The 13,525-nt window shown below is 44.3% G+C and overlaps 1 long non-coding RNA gene across 1 annotated transcript in view; it reads left to right on the top strand.

Moving 5' to 3' along the window:
* Positions 1-9,216: 9,216 nt before the first annotated feature.
* LOC143818049 (uncharacterized) overlaps positions 9,217-13,525 on the top strand; it is a 43,016-nt gene continuing 38,707 nt past the window's right edge. Inside the window, exon 1 of the long non-coding RNA XR_013224281.1 lies at positions 9,217-9,282. This is a non-coding gene — a long non-coding RNA (uncharacterized LOC143818049). The remainder of the gene's footprint in view (positions 9,283-13,525) is intronic.

The following is a 13,525-nucleotide window of genomic DNA, read 5'->3' on the forward strand; positions in this document are numbered from 1 at the left end:
TGGGCGGGCAGAATGCTGGACACCCTGGGGCAGAATGCTGGAGCACTGGGGGGGGGGCAGAATGCTGGACACACTGGGGCAGAATGCTGGACACACTGGGGCAGAATTCTGGAGCACTGGGGGCAGAATGCTGGACACACTGGGGGCAGAATGCTGGACACACTGTGGCAGAATGCTGGAGCACTGAGGGCAGAATGCTGGAGCACTGGGGGCAGAATGCTGGACACACTGGGGCAGAATGTTGGAGCACTGGGGGCGGAATGCTGGACACACTGGGGCAGAATGCTGGAGACACTGAAGCAGAATGCTGGAGCACTGGGGGCAGAATGCTGGAGACACTGGGGCAGAATGCTGGAGCACTGGGGGCTGGACTGGAGACACTGGGGGCAGAATGCTGGACACACTGGGGGAAGAATTCTGGACACACTGAGGCAGAATGCTGGACAAACTGAGGCAGAATGCTGGACACACTGGGGGCAGGACTGGAGACACTGGGGCAGAATGCTGGACACACTGGGGCAGGACTGGAGACAGGTGGGGCAAGAATGGAGATACGGGGCATGATTGGAGACACAGGGCAGAATGAAAGACATGGGGGCAGGATGGATACGATGGAGACAGATGGGGTAGGATGGAGAGATCATATGGGGCAGAATGGATGCTTATGAGGGCAGGATGGGAGAACATATGGCTGAAGCCAGGAATGAGATACTTGAGGCCAAGGTGGGGAATATTATTACCACAGGGTCGAATTAAGGGATATTATTACTGCAGTGATGTATTTATTTTAAGAAGAACTTTTTTTTATTATAGAGAGCGGCGATCCAGGGGGCCCGGGGCAGAATGCTAGACACACTGGGGGCAGAATGCTGGAGCACTGCGGGCAGAATTCTGGACACACTGGGGGCAGAATGCTGGAGCACTAGGGGAGAATGCTGGACACACTGGGGCAGAATGCTGGAGCACTGGGGGGCAGAATGCTGGACACCCTGGGGCAGAATGCTGGAGCACTGGGGGGGCAGAATGCTGGACACACTGGGGCAGAATGCTGGACACACTGGGGCAGAATGCTGGACACACTAGGAGCAAAATGCTGGACACACTAGGAGCAGAATGCTGGAGCACTGCGGGCAGAATTCTAGACACACTGGGGCAGAATGCTGGAGCACTAGGGGAGAATGCTGGACACACTGGGGCAGAATGCTGGAGCACTGGGGGGCAGAATGCTGGACACCCTGGGGCAGAATGCTGGAGCACTGGGGGGGCAGAATGCTGGACACACTGGGGCAGAATGCTGGACACACTGGGGCAGAATGCTGGAGCACTGGGGGCAGAATTCTGGACACACTGGGGGCAGAATGCTGGAGCACTGGTGGAGAATGCTGGACACACTGGGGCAGAATGCTGGAGCACTGGGCGGGCAGAATGCTGGACACCCTGGGGCAGAATGCTGGAGCACTGGGGGGGGGGCAGAATGCTGGACACACTGGGGCAGAATGCTGGACACACTGGGGCAGAATTCTGGAGCACTGGGGGCAGAATGCTGGACACACTGGGGGCAGAATGCTGGACACACTGTGGCAGAATGCTGGAGCACTGAGGGCAGAATGCTGGAGCACTGGGGGCAGAATGCTGGACACACTGGGGCAGAATGTTGGAGCACTGGGGGCGGAATGCTGGACACACTGGGGCAGAATGCTGGAGACACTGAAGCAGAATGCTGGAGCACTGGGGGCAGAATGCTGGAGACACTGGGGCAGAATGCTGGAGCACTGGGGGCTGGACTGGAGACACTGGGGGCAGAATGCTGGACACACTGGGGGAAGAATTCTGGACACACTGAGGCAGAATGCTGGACAAACTGAGGCAGAATGCTGGACACACTGGGGGCAGGACTGGAGACACTGGGGCAGAATGCTGGACACACTGGGGCAGGACTGGAGACAGGTGGGGCAAGAATGGAGATACGGGGCATGATTGGAGACACAGGGCAGAATGAAAGACATGGGGGCAGGATGGATACGATGGAGACAGATGGGGTAGGATGGAGAGATCATATGGGGCAGAATGGATGCTTATGAGGGCAGGATGGGAGAACATATGGCTGAAGCCAGGAATGAGATACTTGAGGCCAAGGTGGGGAATATTATTACCACAGGGTCGAATTAAGGGATATTATTACTGCAGTGATGTATTTATTTTATATTTTTGAGGATACTGTTTTAAATGGGGGGGGGGGTGATCCTGTTACTGTGTAGAGTGATACTATGTCACCTTTTTTTCTTCATGTGGTGTAATGTAGAAGTTGGGGAAAATTAAATAATGGGTTCTGCAAGTGAAGCTTGAGATAACTGGGTTATCTCCTGCAGAGATGAGCCCTGGCTGGATGAAGTGACGGCTCTCTGTGCTGAAAGATGAAAAACAAAGATGAAGGACTTCACCTATACACTGACACTATACACTGTAGACTATATACAGAGCTCCTGCGTATAATGTCACTGGTGATCACTTTATTACCTGTACACAGACACTGCATACTAAGTACAGATCTCCTGTGTATAATGGCACTGATGGTGATAGTATTGTGTTTTTTTTTTAATTACTGATCAGTATTGTAGTATTCAGTCACTATGTGGTGGTGATATGTGGTCTGGACATGGTGTTGCGGTATTTGTCCCTTGTATGTGCTATTTGGTCACTTTGTGGTGGTAATATGTGGTCTGGTCATGGTGTTGCGGTAATTGTTCCCTGTATTTGATATTATTCGATCACTGTGGTGGTAATATATGGTCTGGTCATGGTGTTGTGGTATTTGTTCATTATATATGATATTACTAGTGATTTTAAAATTGAAAAATAAATAAAAACATACCTAAATTGTATTGCATATTTTAACAAATATTTAGTAGGTGTTAGGTGTCGAGTTCCCGCCTCTGCACAGGGGGAATCTCGAACCATCTCCACTGCGGTCTCCCATTCTTCTCCAGCCGCAGTGGAGTCTGCTCAGCGGAGATGTTGGTCCCAGCGTCTAGCTCAGGCTGATACTGGACGACTGGTTACTACTGCCCTTCAAGGCTCTGTCCTTGTAGCCAGCAATGTTCAGCAGAGAGCAGGTCTTTCTGGGACTAAGTCCTGCTTTTCCCTTACTGAGCATGCCCACTGGATGACCTCTCATTGAAGGTCGGGGGACACATGCTCAGGTCCTGTTGCAGCTCCTATTGGTGCATCTGGAAGGTCTTGTAGCACTGCCGCTATAAAAGGTTCGCATGGCCGCTTGGCCATGCGCTAGTGTACTCTTGAAATTGTGTGTGTGATGATGAGTGAAAGTCATTCATTAATCATCCCCTCCCTTGTGTATTACTGCTCGTGTAAGGTGGATGTCTGCTATCTAACGCCCGGCTGAGCCATCAGCAATAAACACACAAAACAGTGTCTAATTGCTGTGACCGCCAGTGCGGCACCATGCGTTATTAGAACGCTTTCCTATCCCAAGTCTGGGTGGTTAGTGGCATCCGCCAGTGTGGCACTGCATGCTCTCTTGTGCATTTAAGTTATTTTAGCTGTTGCTCTGACACCCCAGTTGCGGTGTCGAGCGCAAGAGGTCTAGACGAACTCTAATTCTGTAAAATCAAAACACACAATGAAGGACAGCATCCAATCCAGGTGAAGTCTTAAAAAACGTTTCCTTTATTTGCCAGATGCAACGTTTCGACCACAGAGGTCTTTTTCAAGCTTGAAAAAGACCTCTGTGGTCGAAACGTTGCATCTGGCAAATAAAGGAAACATTTTTTAAGACTTCACCTGGATTGGATGCTGTCCTTCATTGTGGATTTTGGTATGTACATTTTCCATGTGGTCCAGTGGAACTAGGACTTGCATCTACAGGTCTGTTGTGCTGTCAGCCATTCTTTATTGATATTTACCGAACTCTAATTCTGTGTCTTGGGATTGAGTTCTGAGACTCCTTGCTTGGGCTCTTGGTGCGGTACCGCGGCCCTGTGACACAACAGGGTTCACTTCCTTCACACAGGGTGAAGTTAACCCGTGTGTGTATCCACATTGTACCGCCATATAGTCCGTCATTACTTAGCAGCAGGTTCCATCTCTGCACGGTGGACCCCGGGCTGCGAACTCACCTTATCCTATCTTTCTAATTATTTGCTGCATTCCGCTAGCCCTAACAGTAGGTTACAGTAGAGTAGGGCCCGGCCAAAAGTGTCTACCGTGTTATGGTGGTGACTTAAAAAAACCTTTTTGCCAAATCAAAAGCTGCCGGCTATATGTGTGATCTGGTGTTGGGAACTGTTAATGTGTGATAGGTGAGAAGTGGAGTTTTTCCAAGAGAGAGCGGTGGGACTGTGGACAGTTCAAGGGGTGGAGGCAGGGCTGGGGTGGAGCCTGGACAGGGTCTCAAGGGGGCCCCAAAAATTTTGCCAGTATGGGGCCCTGAAATTTCTAGTGGCAGCCCTGCTTGTACCATAAGCCTTCTACTGCACACTTACATTACATACATGACATTTGCTTTTCATTTTGCTACCCAAAATGACACATAACCTTAGAGGGAACCTGTCAGCAGGATTGTGCACAGTAACCTACAGACTGTCACGTTGGCGCCATTATACTGATAAAATTGATACCTTGATTTATGAAATCCGTCTTGTGTTTGTTGTTTATTCTTTATTTTCAGTTTTGAGTTAATGATATGCTTGTGCTCGAGTGTGTCCTGTGGGGGATCTTCATGTGGTGCTCTGATTAGCTATTCAAAATGACAGGCCAATGATCCCTCTTTTCTCTTTTTTTCATTTTTTTCTGCTCTCTTGTTTCTCCACCCTATCACCACAACACCATTGCACTATCACAAGTGGTTTCAGTATGTACACCAGATAATGATATATAATATTATCCAATGTAGAATACATGATATACTGTAAAAATGTACTTGTGTTTTTTCTATTTATCTTTCTTTGCCATTTGATTATAATATATATTATTTTTTGTTATGTATGAATAGATTGTCTTCCTGGTGAAGGCTCTTGCCTGAGCCAAAACGTTGTTTGGAAACTACTTTTTTTGTACAAGATAAACTAATTAAAATTTTGAAAGCAACAAGTTCTCTCATCACTTTTTTGGAGTGTACCGGGGGTTTGATCTTTTGTATTGACTGATCCCTCAGTGACCTGCCTCTTAGTTTGCATAGTGAATATCTGTACATACTGAAGAAAAGAAACCCTTCTGTAGGCTGGTGCCAGCCATGATGCCTGCGCTGGAGCATAATGGCATGTTAAATGTCCCAATAATAAATGTGGTTGATGTTATTCAGATAGAAAAAAAATCAATTTTAAAATGGCGCCCGCTGCGGTCATGATTAGTGATGAGCGAATATACTCGTTACTTGAGATTTCCCGAGCATGCTTGGGTGTCCTCTGAGTATTTTTTAGTGCTCGGAGATTTAGTTTTCTTCCCCTGACAAAGCCCTCTTTCAAAGGGCGATACGCGTGGGGCTGCATTGGCCCCTCTCCTGCCTGCCTGTGCCTGCCTGCCTCCTTACGGACTTCATATCATAGTTCACCTCGCTCTGTGGTAACCCCTGCCCTAGTACATTCTGGGTGTGTTTTTTTGGTGGTGTGACTTTTGGGCTTTTCGCCCTCCGTCCACCTCCTGTGCCTTGGGATTTCACTCTTGGGTTAATTTATATTGTATTTATACTAGCGTCCCATGAGCCACATATGCATTGGGTACCGTTCAGGTGGCTATTTGCCCCGTGCTGGTTAAGCTTGGTGTTTCTCCATTATTACCTTTCATGATTTCCACGTAGTCCCTTATATGCAGGCAGGGGTATAATATTTTGTATGTACATATCATTGTATTTACTGTTTACCTATTTACTGGCATGGATGGGGTCTTTTGTCTGTTTTTAAATATGTTTTATTAGTGTGTTTCAATAAAATCCTGTGTTTTTTCCAAACATTATGCTTTATTGTGATTACGTGGTGTGCATAATTGGAGTGATACTGGTTTCCTTGTTCATTTTACATAGTTGTTTTATCACTCGCTTGCACCCCGTATGATACTAGATATCATTTATAGAATTATCTTTATTGTGGCGGTGCACCTTGCCTCATTACTTTTCTCAGGAGATTTAGTTTTCATCACCTCAGCTGAATGATTTACAGCTATCAGCCAAGCTAAGTACATGTGGGGGTTGCCTGGTTGCTAGGAAAAATACACATGTAATCAAGCTGGCTAACAGATGTAAATCATTCAGCCAGGGCGAAGAAAACGAAATCTCTGACCACTAAAAAATACTCGGAGGACACCCGAGCGTGCTCGGGAAATCTCGAGTAACAAGTATATTCGCTCATTACTAGTCATGATCTCTGGGCCAGTAGCAAGTAATTTACTCAAATGGCAATTACATTGGGTGGGCCATTTATATGGATACACCTAAATAAAATGGGAATGGTTGGTGATATCAACTTCCTGTTTGTGGTACATTAGTACATGGGAGGGAGGGAGAAAACTTTTCAAGATGGATGGTGACCGTGGTGGCCATTTTGAAGTCGGACATTTTGGATCAAACTTTATTTTTTTCAATGGGAAGAGGGTCATGTGACACATCAAACTTATTGAGAAATTCACAAGAAAAACAATGGTGTGCTTGGTTTTAATGTAACTTTATTCTTTCAAGTTATTTGCAAGTTTATGACCATTTATAAAATGTGTTCAAAGTGCTGCCTATTGTGTTGGATTGTCAATTCAACCATCTTCTCCCAGTCTTGACACACTGATAGCAACACTGCAGAAGAAATTCCAGCATAGGCTTCATGTATCCATTGTTCCAGATGCTGCACATCTCATATCTTCATAGCACCTTGGTGGCCTTGGTGCACCATCTTGGGTGTCAGGTCCAAGCATTCCTACATGAACAGTTTCCTGTTAAATAGATTGGTTGTTGTGGGCCAGTTGAATGGCCACCAAGGTCTCCCAATCTGACCCCCTTAGACTTTTATCTTTGGGGTCATCTGAAGGCAATTGTCTATGCTGTGAATATATGAAATGTGCAGCATCTGAAACAACAGATACTGGAAGCCTGTGCTAGCATTTCTTCTGCGGTGTTGCTATTAGTGTGTTAAACGTGGGAGAAGAGGGTTGCATTGACAATCCAACACAATGGGCAGCACTTTGAACACATTTTAAAAGTGGTCATAAACTTGTAAATAACTCATGAAAGAATAAAGTTATGTTAAAACCAAGCACACCATTGTTTTTCTTGTGAAATTCTCAGTAAGTTTGATGTGTCACATGACCCTCTTCCCATTGAAAAAAATAAAGTTTGATCCAAAATGTCCAACTTCAAAATGGCCGCCATGGTCACCACCCATCTTGAAAAGTTTTCCTCTTCCCATATACTAATGTGCCACAAACAGGAAGGTGATATCACCAATCATTCCCATATTATTTAGGTGTATCTATATAAATGCCCCACCATGTAGAATGCATGAATTGTCTAGTGGCGATGTCACAAGACGTCATGTTGCTCCATCTGTGACATCATAGGCGAGACGCGCGTTAGACCTGTATAAATGAGGCCACAATGACACGTTAATAGCAGGTTCGCTTATCTCTAATAATAAATAACAGATGTCATTTTACAGTTTATGGTATGAAAAATTTTGTAGCTGTTTTGATGGTTTGTAGAATCACTAAAGATATTAGCCTAGATTATAAAGTATATTTGCATGCACGGCAGTGACCACAAGCATTAGGTCCCCATTTGAGACCCTTTGAATTAAAAATAAAAGTAGATCTAGGAGAAACATATTGACTGTGTGATATTGTCTAACCTATAGTTTTATTTTTCCTTCCACAATGTGGGGTTGATCTACGATGAGTTTGGATAGTTCAGAGTCTTGCTTCAATATTGGCCAAAACGGGTTGAAAACTTTAGTTATTTCTCTAAATTTGCCATGATAGTTTGTAATAATTCATAATTAGAAGTCTTTTTATTTGTGTGGTTTATTCAGAAGAAGTGTGTTATGATCCATATCTTTCGCAAATTCCAAGTATTTTTGGGACAATATTGATAATAATACTGATGTTAGTTATTTTAATTTTGAAGTAGATAAGCAGCAACTTAAGGATTTATTATTGAAATGCACTAGAACCTGGTGGAACAGTAAAACATTAGAACAGTACTTGAAGCGCAAACTAATCCCACATGGCTTCTGGGTTCAAGTATATCCGTTTCCAATTGATGACAGTGGTTTTATACAAAAATGGGAGAATGCATGTCACAATTGTTCTTAAATTTATTTGGAACTACTTACTGTTTTCGAAAAATTTAGAGAAAATTGAGGCCCAAATACGGACTTTACAAGATAACCTGAAGGAAAATTACCCTCTGTGGATTAGCTGCTTTGGATGAAAATTTCAATAAAAGTTTCTGCAAATGGAAACAAGACCTAAAAAAAACTAGAATAAGTAAATTTCAGGGAGACCAAACAGACTACAAATCTGATAAATCATACAAATGGAAATCACAAAGTAATCGTCTTGGTTCAGGTTCCAAAAGATGCATTTCCAGTAATTATTCACAAACGTCTACAAATGTTAATCTTAAGTAATCATCTCAAAGCAGGATGTTATAATATTTAACAAATGGCATATAAATATAATAAATAGTGATGAGCGAGTGTACTCGTTGCTTGGGTTTTCCCGAGCATGCTCAGGTGACCTCCGAGTATTTGTTAGTGTTTGGAGAGATTTAGTTTTCATCACGGCAGCTGAATGATTTACAGCTATTAGCCAGGCTGAGTACATGTGGGGTTGCCTGGTTGCTAGGTAATCCCCACATGTAATCAAGCTTGTTAATAGCTGTAAATCTTGCTGCTGAGGCAATGAAAACTTAATCTCCGAGCAGTCATAAATACTCAGAGACCACCCGAGCGTGCTCAGGAAAAATCGAGCAACGAGTATACTCGCTCATCACTAATAATAAATACCAAGATCCTGAATAAGGCGAGGCTCATAAGGTAATTAATTTGTCTCATATAATTCTAACCCAAGCCCAAATTTCAGTATAAAATTTAGGACTTACATTTTGTCTTACATCTGATTTTGATTATTTTTGGCTATTAAAGATGTTTTTTATCTTTGCCTGAAATCTTCTCCTAAAGAAGCTTTATGCTAAAAATTCTCTAACTACACCTTTTTCTACAGAGGCACAATTGGAAGCGCTCCAGGTTTTAGAAGAATTTATTTTAGAACAAGAAACTCTATAGAGTAAGTTTCCTAACTTTACCTAAAAAAAAATCTAGGATCTTTCCTCCTCTTTCTATGAGTTCAGCTATTGAGATTTTTTGAAGGATGGTATAATTATACCAATTACCAATTTGGAGACCCTATGAAAACTTGACACCAGTACAACGTCAAGCAATAAGAGATCTTAGTAACATGAAAAAGATTGCATTTAAGCCAGCTGATAAAAGCGGAAATGTGGTAGTTGGGCCAATAGAATTATATTACATTGTATCAGAAATTAACATCAAATCCCACAACTACCTTTCAGACAACTCTTCCATCTTTTAGATGTTGCCCTTGAAAGAAGATGCATCACAAAAACAGTGGGGGAGGGGTTACATCGGATTGTGTCTAAAAAGGGGGAGAAGAAAAAGACATGCCATTTTAGGATAATAAACAAATATTTATTGATAAACAATCTATAAAGACAGACAAATCAGCTCCATTAAGAGCAGATCAAGGATTATGCCTTGTTAATCCCATCTACTGTATGGGACTTTTTTAATTGATTTTATACTGTATTTTGGCTGTCTTTTATTGCTTGTTTATCAGTATATATTTGTTTATCATCCTAAAGTGATCCCTATTTTTGGCATGTCTCTTTCTTCCATCAACTAATTAAATTAATTCAGTTTGACATGCTCTAGGTTGATCCCTTATATCTATCATTTGGTGGTGCCGTCTATTTTTTATTTGTAGTGAATTTTGGGCAGTCACATACACAGTTATTCTTAGGAGTGTTGGCGAGCCCCAATTGTTACTAACATAGATTTATAGGCTAGAAAATTGTCATGTAAAAATCAGGTTGCCGGTATTTTTGGTGCACATAAGGATGTGATTGTTGATGACTCACTTCATAATATCTCTGTGGAGGCACAAGGCTATTACAAAGACTTGGTGAAATATTGAGGGTATGTGCACACTTTGCGGATGCAAAACCACTGTGGTTTTCACTCCGGATTTTCTCGCGGTTTCTTCTGCGGATTCCTCTGTGGTTTTTCAACTGCACTTTCCTATTGGTGCAGGGTGAAAACCGCTGCGGAATCCGCACAAAGAATTGACATGCTGCGGAAAATAATCCGCTGCGTTTCCGCACGGATTTTTCCGCACGGATTTTTCCGCAGCATGTGCACAGCGGTTTTTTTTCCCCATAGGTTTACATGGTACTGTAAACTTTGGGAAAACTGCTGCGGATCCGCAGCGTCAAATCCGCTGCGGATCCGCAGCAAAATCCGCAGCGTGTGCACATACCCTAAAAGTTTGGAAGAATATTTTAAACTAGGCATTGTTCCTTGTGGATTGAGAGTCAAGATTTTGACGGCTTGGGAAGCTGACTCAGAATTTACACAGACTTGGAAGACAGCGTTACTGAAATGCTCATGTGTAATTATCAAAATGTTAATAGATCATGGCAGAGCACTTCTGAACAGACTCAAGGAAGACATATAGGCTAAAGAAGAGGACACTTTCTACTATTGAAGAGTATGTGTCACTAGGTCAAAAGTGATCAGTTTCTGCCCCTATTAAATTCTTGCTCTATGTATTTAATAATCAAAAATTAAGAGTAGCCTAATATCACACTTCCAGAGAATTCTGTGATCCATGCCCCCTTGGTAAAGAACATAATAAATTACCACTAAATAAAAAGACCTATGTCTCTGGAACTGTATGATGGACATAAAAATACAGTGTGTCAACATTAACCCCTTCACGACGTTTGACGCATACGCTGCGTCATGAAAGTCGGTGCCAATGCGACCTATGACGCAGCGTATGCGTCATGGAATGATCGCGTCCCTGCAGATCGGGTGAAAGGGTTAACTCCGATTTTACCCGATCTGCAGAGACAGGGGGAGTGGTGCTTCAGCCCAGAGCGATTTGTAATATTTCACCTAAAAAACTGGTGAAATATTACAATCCAGCCATGGCCGATGCTGCAATATCATCGGCCATGGCTGGAAATACTCAAGTGCCCCCCCCACACCCACCGATCGCCCCCCCAGTCCTCTGTTATGGGGTCCGGTCCCCTCCGTCCGCCTGCCGGCTCCCCCGTCCTCCTGTCCGCTCCCTCCTTGCTCAGATCCCCCCCCTGTGCTCCGATCACCCCCCCTGTGCTCCGATCCACCCCCCCACCACCCCTTCATACTTACCGATCCTCCCGGTGTCCGGCCGTCTCCTCGCTGGGCGCCGCCATCTTGGAAAATGGCGGGTGCATGCTCAGTGCGCCCGCCGAATCTGCCAGTCGGCAGATTCCTTACAACTACATTTTGATCGCTGTGGTAGGTTCTATCACAGCGATCAAAATAAAAAAAATAATAAATAACCCCCCCCCTTTATCACCCCCATAGGGACAATAATAAAATAAAGAAATTTTTTTTTCTTTTTCCACTAGGGTTAGGGTTAGAACTAGGGGTAGGGTTAGGGGTAGGGTTAGGGTTAGGGGTAGGGTTAGGGTTACGGGTAGGGTTAGGGGTAGGGTTATGGCATGTGCACACAGAGCGGATCGGCCGCGGATCCGCAGCGGATCCGCAGCGGATCGGCCGCGGATTGGCTGCTGCGAATTCGAAGCAGTTTTCCATCAGGTTTACAGTACCATGTACACCTAAGGAAAACCAAATCCGCTGTGCCCATGGTGCGGAAAATTCCGTGCAGAAACGCTGCGTTGTATTTTCCGCAGAATGTCAATTCTTTGTGCGGATTCCGCAGCGTTTTACACCTGTTCCTCAATAGGAATCCGCAGGTGAAATCCGCACAAAAAAACACTGGAAATCTGCTGTAAATCCGCAGGTAAACGCAGTGCCTTTTACCTGCAGATTTTTCAAAAATCGTGCGGAAAAATCTCACACGAATCCGCAACGTGGGCACATAGCCTTAGGGTTAGGGTTGGAATTAGAGTTAGGGTTGGAATTAGGGCTAGGGTTTGAAATAGGGTTAAGATTAGGCTTGTGGTTAGGGTTACGGATAGGGTTAGGGGTGTGTTGGGGTTACAGTTGTGGTTAGGGTTGGGATTAGGGTTACGGTTGGGATTAGGGTTACGGTTGGGATTAGGGTTAGGATTAGGGTTGGAATTAGGGTTACGGGTGTGTTGCGGTTAGGGTTGTGGTTAGGGGTGTGTTGGGGTTAGGGTTGTGATTAGGGTTATGGCTACAGTTGGGATTAGGATTAGGGGTGTGTTGGGGTTAGTGTTGAAGTTAGAATTGAGGGGTTTCCACTGTTTAGGCACATCAGGGGTCTCCAAACGCAACATGGCGCCACCATTGATTCCAGCCAATCTTGCGTTCAAAAAGTCAAATGGTGCTCCCGCCCTTCCAAGCCCCGATGTGCGCCCAAACAGTGGTTTACCCCCACATTTGGGGTACCAGCGTACTCAGGACAAACTGGGCAACAACTGTTGGGGTCCAATTTCTCCTGTTACCCTTGCAAAAATAAAAAATTACTTGCTAAAACATAATTTTTGAGGAAAGAACAATTATTTTTTATTTTCACGGCTCTGCGTTATAAACTTCTGTGAAGCACTTGGGGGTTGAAAGTGCTCACCACACATCTAGATTAGTTCCTTGGGGGTCTAGTTTCCAAAATGGGGTCACTTGTGGGGTGTTTCTACTGTTTAGGCACATCAGGGGCTCTGCAAATGCAATGTGACGCCCGCAGACCATTCCATCAAAGTCTGCATTTCAAATGTCACTACTTCCCTTCCGAGCCCTGACGTGTGCACAAACAGTGGTTTACCCCCACATATGGGGTATCAGCGTACTCACAACAAACTGGGCAACAAATATTGGGGTCCAAATTCTCCTGTTACCCTTGTGAAAATAAAAAATTGCTTGCTAAAACATCTTTTTTGAGGAAAGAAAAATGATTTTTTATTTTCACGGCTCTGCGTTGTAAACTTCTGTGAAGCACTTGGGGATTGAAAGTGCTCACCACACATCTAGATTAGTTCCTTGGGGGGTCTAGTTTCCAAAATGGGGTCACTTGTGGGGGGTTTCTACTGTTTAGGCATATCAGGGGCTCTGCAAACGTAACATGATGCCCGCAGACCATTCCATCAAAGTCTGCATTCCAAAACGTCACTACTTCCCTTCCGAGCCCTGACGTGTGCCCAAACAGTGGTTTACCCCCACATATGGGGTATCAGCGTACTCACAACAAACTGGGCAACAAATATTGGGGTCCAAATTCTCCTGTTACCCTTGTGAAAATAAAAAATTGCTTGCTAAAACAT

Source organism: Ranitomeya variabilis, chromosome 3 (assembly GCF_051348905.1).
Source record: "Ranitomeya variabilis isolate aRanVar5 chromosome 3, aRanVar5.hap1, whole genome shotgun sequence".
NCBI lineage: Eukaryota > Metazoa > Chordata > Amphibia > Anura > Dendrobatidae > Ranitomeya > Ranitomeya variabilis.